At 44.8% G+C, this 9,010-nt stretch overlaps 1 long non-coding RNA gene across 1 annotated transcript; it reads right to left on the bottom strand.

Moving 5' to 3' along the window:
* Positions 1–6,350: 6,350 nt before the first annotated feature.
* LOC141098843 (uncharacterized) lies at positions 6,351–7,536 on the bottom strand. Its single transcript, XR_012234374.1, has 3 exons — positions 7,076–7,536; positions 6,711–7,004; positions 6,351–6,616 (listed from the first exon to the last, which is right to left on the bottom strand). It is a non-coding gene; the product is annotated as an uncharacterized lncRNA (long non-coding RNA).
* Positions 7,537–9,010: the final 1,474 nt, after the last annotated feature.

Genomic DNA, 9,010 nt, shown 5'->3' with positions numbered 1-9,010 from the left:
ACTATTTGCCTGACACATTAGTATCAATCACTTCCTCACATCAGTCACTTTCTTGAATCACAATACATCCCGTCCCTGTCAAATAGACAATTTTTCCTTCTTCAACATAGCAGTAACAGAAACAATCAGAATTCACTTGCTGTTCAATGTCCACATAGCCTTCATTATACAATTCAAGTGCCAAGCCACGGTATTCCTCAGCGCCTTCAAGTAATCCATTATCAGTCAATCTCCCTTTATTTTTCTAACTCCTTCATCCCATAGCATAGGCTGTAGCCTCCCGCCCTTAGGAAATCCCAAAATCGAAAATATTTTTCCTGCATTCCTGACAAATTTCTTTCCTTGTCTTTGAATCATAAGACTAACAGTATCTGATCCTTCACACAATTCCAAACTTTTCTTTTTCTTCCACAGAAACATAATTCTCTCCTTTAGAGCTAAATACCCTGACTTAAATTGTGCACAGATCTGGTGGCCGTTTCAGTCTCTGTTCCACCGGGTCAATAATCCCCCTCTGGGATTGCCCAAAATTCACGGTACTCAGTGAAAGAGTGAAAAGAGGAGGGCGTCTCAGACCATCCCTCCGAACACTTCTGGTTATATATATCTATCTATATATACCTGAGGTACGTATCCTACCCAGTCTTCGATCACTCACCACGCTCGATTACTAATAATGATCGTGAATTACAGGATATTTTGACTATAAAGAGAGTCACAATCACTGGTCAATCCAGGGTGTCCGTCCCTTATGAGGTACGGTTCGAGCACTGGGCCCCCAATGTGACTACACCTCTATATGATTCCACCCATGAATCACCCCACCAGGGGACAAACCTCAGATCCTCTTTGCAGCAACAAGCACAGGAAAACCACACCAACGGTCAGCCTGAACAGTATAACTGCCAACTTACCATGGTTGCCGTGGGGGATGATCAGTCCCAATTTTCCAGCACCTGTGTCCGCTCAGAGGGTCCTTTGTGTTGTTGTCTTCTAGGGGCAGAGGCGTCCCTGTTCGGGGGCCCCACGTTGGGCGCCACTGTTGAGGTAGCTATTTAGGGAGGGCTAAATTAACCCTTCACGGTTGAGCCCGTGATTTCCAAATTAATCCACAGAGTGTTGCTAGCAATTCAAATGACCACACGGAGACGGGGGTCTCTGTACGGGAGGATCGAGGCAGATCACTAAGCCCCTTTATTTTAGTCACTTCTTTATTAATCTTTTGCTTAATTATGCAAGGTTCTCAAGTACCAATAGCATCATTTCACTTTGTAAGCCAATAATATTGCAAGAAAACCGGAAACTACATATATGTCCGTATCCAAATAGAAAGTAGTATAATGGCATATTCTTCAGAGTTTTACACACCCGCCTCCCTTATCTTGTACAGATGGGAACAGTCTGGTTTCATGACAGCCCATGCCAATTATAAAAATTTATCTTACAGCAACAAAAATGAAGAAGCGAAACCTTCAGAGAATGGACAAAATGAAACTTCAGCTCTGATTTTAGTATTAACCCTTCACATACTTATTTATTTTATCTAATATTTTTTTGTAAACAATTCTCTATTATTTCTTTATCACTGATCATTCCCCTATTGCACACAATGTTATGCTATTTTTTTCACTCTAGACAGTATGTTGCCTCTTTTATTAAGTATTTTTATATTCTTGTCTCTTATGTTCCCCCTCCCTTTATAATATATTATATATCTAATGGAGTGCAACATGTGGTAACATGTAGAGGAAAGAGTCCCCAAGAGCTCAATTATTACTAATTCCGTAGGTGTCACTAAGAACAGCAGGGTCACCACAGGCTTATTTCTAGAGTATATGTACACGGAGATATTTGCATATAACACACTTACATCATTTGCTATCTATCTTTCTATCATCTATCTATTATCTATCTAACATTAGTGATGATCTAGTACTAAAATGCTAGGGTGCTTGTTTCTCAGGTCGAAATAATTGGAATACTCAGGTACTCGGACAGAACAACGAGCCCAATGTAAGTCTATGGGAGACCCGAGCATTTTTTTCCTGATCCCCCCGGGGGTCCTTTTAGGGTATAAAAATATCTGAAATCGATGGGAACAGTACTCAAATGACACAGGAACATCATGAGGAAGACCCCTGGAAGCATTTCTGCATATGTTAAGGGACATCCTTTCCAGGATAATAATTTGTATGTTCCTCCACCACTTGGGCTATGTTCACAAGGAGCGTTTTGGATATGTTTTTCAACTTTATCATTGCTTTCAACCAATACAAATGAATTCACTGGGAAATGTCATTGTAACATTTACCAACCCTAGCTGGCCATGTGGTGTGTGACACATAAGCAGACACATCTTGTTTGATTTATGACGGAGGGACTCTTAATATCACAGAGCCTATTTTTCTTGGGGCATAAGGCGGCATTAAAATTCTTAAAGGGCCATTTTTAAACAGTGGGTCTCCTATATTTTTATTGCCTATGCAGTGAGTGGCTGGCCTGCCAAAAATTAGGACGCACCCCAATACCCCTTTGATGAGACAGACAGGAGGGCCTCATGAAAAAATGTTCCCATTATAAGAAAGTGGGTTTCCCATAGTGTTTGCACTATATTAAAGGAAAGTCCTGCCTTGCCTCAAAGTTACACACACCCTAATAATCCTTGGAACAGATGTCCTGGATGGTCACATGAAACCAAAGTTCTAATTTTTTTTTCATTTGGTGCTGCCATACTGTTAGCCTGTGCATTGAATGCAAGGCCTGGCCTGAACCAAAGTAACCCGCACCCCAATAAGCCTTTCAGCAGACGTACTTGAGGGCCTCATGACAAAAATGTTCCCATTAGAAGAAAGTGTGTCTCCAATACTGTTTGCTTATGCATTGAATGCAAGCCCTGCCTTGCACAAAAGTAACGCGCACCCCAATAAGCCTTTGAACGTACTGGATGGCCACAGGAAAACAAAGTTCACATTATTCTTTTGGTAATGCCATATTGTAAACCTATGCATTGAATGCAAGGTCTGCCCTGCAATAAAATAACACACACACCAATAAACGTTTGAACTGACGTCCTGGATGGCTACATGAAACCAAAGTTCCCATTATTATGAATTTGGTACTCCCATATAGTTTGCCCATAAAGTGAATGCAAGGCCTGCTCCAAATTTGGATGCACCCTAATAACCCAAAACACAAACGTCCTGGATGGCCACATGAAACAAAACTTCCCATTATTAGGAAGTTGGTACTCCCATACTGTTTGACTATGCAGTGAATTGCAGCAACTACACTGCTTCTTCCTGCCTGTTGGGGTGCTACGCCTCCCTCATCCTGTGTGCTGTTGTCCTCGCTCGGCATGTCCTCCTGCCAGGTTTGGTCAGTTACTATATAATCCACCACCTCGTCTCCACTTCTGCACCCTGGTTCTCCTCCTGACTTTCTGCCAATTGTGGCTTATCATCGTCCACATCTTGTGACACGTTCCCACTGTCAACTTTGTTTGCATCACTACATGCAATCTCATCTTGGCCAGCATTAACTGGACCGGGCGAGAGGCCCAAATCCATAAATGGAGAAATCAACAGCTATTCGGATTGTCCAAGTGTGGGAACAGTTGTCTCCGGGTACTCAGCATGGTGGGAAGAAGGAGGATCAGGGTGAGGAATATGCAGTCCAGACTCACAGCTACTCAGACTTGTCCGTGTGGCAGGTAGGGTGCTGGTGGAAAAGTGACTGGTAGCATTATCCACCATCCAAACAAGAACCTTTTGACACTGCTCTGGTTTCAATAGTGCTGTCCTGCTGTGGTGCTCTAGAAATAGGGACAGGAAGGTTAAGGGAGCAGATAAGGGTGTTTGATATGGCCCGATTTCAGCTTGCCCACAACCTCGGCCTATGCATGCACTATGGCTACTTTCACACATCAGGTTTTCGGCGTCAGGCGCGATCCGGCGTCGTGCCGGAATGCCGGATCCGGCAAATGTTTTGTAAAACCTGATGTGCCGGATCCGGTTTTCTGCCGGATCCGTCTTGTTCTTGACAGACAAAACCGGATCCGTCTCATCCGCTTCATCCGTTTTTCTATCCGTTTTTCGACGGATTACGCCGGATCCGGTTTTTAAAATTGACCCTTGTGGCCTTCCGAACGGGATTGGCTACTGGAAAACTATATATAGCATGTTCCTACAGCCCTTCTTTGACAGGTTGTAGAGAAGAAAGTGCAGGTTGGAGAGAAGAGCAAGTTACTGGCGAAGATGGATGTTGTCATTGGAAATATTACCACTAGAAGTTCTGTGACGGTTTCAGTAATGAGGGACAATTTTGCACTATACTTTATGTCACCTCAAGGCAGAGTACACTGGCAGGATGACAGAGTGTGAAAGATTTGTGCCCTAACCAAACTTGTGTACCTTCTGGACCAACAGTATATACCTTTGCCAACCAAAGTTGGCTATCTTGTCATGGTCTCTATTTTTAGCTTTTTGCCACAGGTGTGTACCTGGTTGTGTTTTATGCAAAGTATTTCACCTTTTAACAAAAGTTGTGTACATTGTTAGGAAATCACCAACAATAAACACAACTTTTTAGGTGAAATACTTTGCTTCAAACACAACCAGGAACACAACTGTGGCAAAAAGCTAAAATTTACCCACAGTTATATACCTGGTTTTGAATACCTTTTTACCTTTGAAATACCCTGTATTTAACCTTTTTTTTAAACATAGTTCGCCGCAGAAAGAAATGACAGACAACCATTGTGAAACGATAATTTAACTTTTATTTAAAAATTTTTTTTTTTGTAAAATGTTTTTAAAGTGCAAAAAACTTTTTTAATAAAGGTTTTAAACCCAATGGGCATTTTTATTAAAAAACACACATTACAAATCTGTGTAGTGTGGGGTGGAAATACTGCTGGAGGGGCTGCGGGACACTTCGACACTGGGTGTGTGGAGAGAGGACTGGGATCGTGGTGGGGAAGGAACAGTTAGAGGTGAAGGTGTGGAAAAAGCTACAGAATGGGTGGACATGTGGGAGGCAGAAGAGGTGGTGGGCGGTGGAGTGGAGGGTTGGGCAGGGACTGTAGGAGCAGATGATGTTGATGGAAAGTTGTATGGGGAAGGAGTTTGGTACGGGGAAGGAGTTTGGTACGGGGCAGGTTGCTGGAAGTGGGGAGATGTCTGGTACTGGGGAGGTTGCTGGTACTGGTGAGGTTGCTGGTATGTAATAGGAGGGGGAGGATGGAAAGTGGCTGGAGGGGGTGCAGATGTAATAGGAGGGGGAGGATGGAAAGTGGCTGGAGGGGGTGCAGATGTAATAGGAGGGGGAGGATGGAAAGTGGCTGGAGGGGGTGCAGGTGGAGGAACTACAGTGGTGGGAGGTGGAGGTTGGGAGGTAACCTGCTGTAGAGCACCGTGGCACCAATGCATTACATGCATTTGCTGGGTAGGAGATAGTGTTGCCATGCGCTCCACAACAGACCTGAAAAAGGTGTGGTTTGGCGAAGATCTTGCTTCTGAATGCATGGTTTGCAGAAGTGTCTTCACCTCCAGAATGCTGGAGTTGATCTGCTGAAAGCCTGCGGAGATTTGCTCTGACAAGACTTTTAGACAGTTCTGGAAAGATGCATTCAGATGCAAGAACTCTTGCGCATAACTCTTTTCCTGACCCCTCTGCCGCTGTCGCCCAGTACCCACAGGTGTACTAGAGGTGGCAGGGGCAGAAGGGTGGGGTAAAGGGAAAGCGATCTCCTCACCAGCAGCTTCATGTAATGTAGGCGGCCACGATGCTCCTGTGCTGGTGGATGGGACAGATGGGTCGAATGTGTGGGAAGGCTGGGAAGGTGCAGATGTACCGGGGCGGTCAAAGTGTCCCTCGGTGCCGGTCTCCTCAGGGATCGCCTCAGAAGGGTCCAATCGTGCAGGCTCCCGAGTGCTGCTCACCGTGCTGTGGAATAAAGAGAAAAAAAACCAATTAAAATACTGACATGGTATGGCCCTGGCTGAAAAAAAAAGTTACATCTAACATTTTTTTTCACATGTGGTGTGTAATATTTACCTTCTAGTGACCATTGTTTCCCGGAGGAACGACAGGGCTTGTGCGTACTTGTACTTGCTCCTGCGTCCTCCAGATCCACTCGGGGCCCGCATCTCTTTATTGAACTCCTTCTTGAAACGATCCCTCACAGACCACCACCAATTCACAATTCTGTTCCCTGAAACGAGAAAGGAGTGGTTAGTATACAACATCAGTGTTTCACAAACTCCAGTCCTCATGGTCCCCAGGGGTCATGTTTTCAGGATTTCCATAGTAAATAGAAATCCTGAACACATGATCCGTGGGGACCACGAGGACTGGAGTTCGGGAAACACTGGTTTACATCAAGCAACCGGTACTGTATATACTTACGCTCTTTAATCTGGGCCCGAACATCGAGGTCCTCCCAGCGGCCCACAAGGAGCGAACAGATTTCCTCCCAGAGTCGTCGGGTAACGATAAGGTCAGCGTGGCGGCGGTCAGCCATATTCCAGAGCGGCTCCCTTTCTATGACGAGATCGATGAGGTGGTCCACATCGAGTCCTCCATCCTCACCGTCAGAGTCGGGAGCACGCTGTGAAGGCTGTTAAAGAAAAAGACAAAAATAACATAATTAGCCTCCACAAAAGAAATGAAATAAAAAGTGCAAAAAAAAAAGCAAAAATATTTATACTTACACGCTGGTGACCGCCGCGTTGCTGTCGCCGACGACCCTGGGAGGCACTGCGAGGACCTCTTGGCCGAGCACCAGATTGGGAAGACAAGAGAAGAAAACAAAAAATGTTATGTCTTTGGATGTAGGCATTTGTTTGCTGTGTGTGGTCTGCAGAACATTGTTTTCTATGTGTTGTGTGTAGTGTGATGTTGTGTTTCTGCGTTTGATGCAAAAAACTTACCAATTGTGAGCCCACTCCAGGTGTCTGTCCACCCCTTCCTTCTTCTTCTGGGAGCTCCTCTTCATCTTGTGATTCCTGTTTTGAAATTAAAGGCAATGAATAGACATATATTACAGAGATGATGGATTTTGGAAATAAAAACTTACCGTCAAACGCTGACGATGCGAGGGAGGGCTCCCAGAAGAAGATGTGCTGTCCTGTTGATGGCCAGACTCCATGGCTGTGGGTATTGCTGCTGCTGTTGCTGCTGCCAGTGATGCCATTTCTGCTGCTGCTGCTGCATCTCTTGGGCGGCTGTTGAATAAAGAGAAACAAAGGGCCAATGAATATCTTGATATTCCATGGCCCTAGTTTGGAGGAATGGGGGATTTGATAATTACCGTCTCTCATCTGCTGCTGGACTCCCCTCCTCAGCATGTTCCATTTGCTGCTCCATTTGGGGTGGTGGTGGTGCTGATGGTGCTGCAGTGGTCTCCTGCCTTCTCCTGCTGCGCTTGGTTGCTTTCTTGGGTGGCATGTTGGGTGTGGCTGTGGGTCCCACTGTCTTGCTTTTATATATGTCTTGTGGGCAGAGCTACTGAGCATGCTCAGACCAAAAAAACCGGATCCAGCCACCGGATCCGGCTTTCGCCAGATCAGGTGCATTGCGGCGCTCATAGGCTTTCATTGTGTGAAAAAGCAGGACGCGCCGGATCCGGCGTGTCCGGCTTTTTCGCCGGAGACAAAAAACGTTACAGTAGCCGTTTTTTCCAGACGCCGGATCGCGACACATTGCCGGATCCGGCGAAAACCGGATGAAACGCATGGCCATCCGGCGCGATCCGGCGCAAATGCAAGTCAATGGGGGGGAACCGGATCCGGCATTGCATTTCGCCGGATCCGGTTTCTGTCAAAAGCGCCGGATCGCGCCTGACGGCGAAAACCTGATGTGTGAAAGAGGCCTATGACGATCACGTGCAGTTTCCCATCCTTGCCACATGCCTTGACCATTTTAAATGGACCACAATATTTTCCACCTTCACTACAAATGGTTGATTTTGGAGTGAACTTATATGTGATTCGTGTGCGGGAAAAACACAGTTTAAAATATCTGCCCTATAGGTAACAATTTTCTTTTTTTTTAGAAAAGTGGTGTCAATAACTAGGGTAAGACACAGCAAAAACTGTTGAATGAAGCAATCAAATGCCACTATTTTTAGCCCACAGATAGAAGAGGCTCCTGAAGGAGATACCACACTGTTCAATATGTGGCCTGTATTTTTATTTTTTACAGAAAACTACTTTATAGAATTACAGGAAGGCACAGCAAAAAAGAGGTGAATGTAGGCCTGAAATGCCCAAACTTGTAGCCCACAGATAGAGGTGGCATCTGACTCAGATATCACACTGTTCAATAAGTGGCCTGTATTTTTATTTTTTTACAGAAAAATACTGTATAGAATTAGGGTAAGACACAGCAAAAGCAGCTGAATGGAGCCCTCAAATGCCACATTTTTATCCCACACAGAGAACAGGTGTTTGAAGGAGATACCACACTGTTCAATATGTCGCCTGTATTTTGGGGTTTTTTACAGAAAAATTCTGTACAGAATTATGGTAAGACACAGCAAAAAAAATTGAATGTAGGCCTGAAATGCTTAACTTTGTATCCCAAAAAAAGCGGAAGCAACTGACGGAGACAGCACAATGTTCAATATGTGGCCTGTATGTTTGTTTTTTTTACAGAAAAATACTGTATAGAATTAGGGTAAGACACAGCAAAAGCAGTTGAATGGAGCCCTAAAATGCCACAATTTTTAGCCCACAGATAACAGAGGCGTCTGACGGAGATAGCACGCTGTTCAATATATGGCCTGTATTTTTGTTTTCTTACAGATTGCAAAAAAGGGGGAGACAAAAAAGCGCAATAGGGTCTTATCCACGTTACAAAAGACAGTATATCATGAAATATGCTCACCTGGTTAGGATGAGATAAGAGCGTGTAGGTAGCGGCTGCTGCAGATCCACAGGTCTTCAGCGACCAACGAAACCATGAATCCAAAGGGAGTTTGTAGCTATATTCCTCGCTACCGCTTTAGACA

The sequence above is a fragment of the Dendrobates tinctorius genome, unplaced genomic scaffold (assembly GCF_039654945.1).
Source record: "Dendrobates tinctorius isolate UK_male_01 unplaced genomic scaffold, ASM3965494v1 ptg000095l, whole genome shotgun sequence".
NCBI classification, from domain to species: Eukaryota; Metazoa; Chordata; class Amphibia; order Anura; family Dendrobatidae; genus Dendrobates; species Dendrobates tinctorius.
The sequence above is the reverse complement of the archived record's forward strand: the minus strand, read 5'-3'. Positions and strand labels throughout refer to the sequence as shown.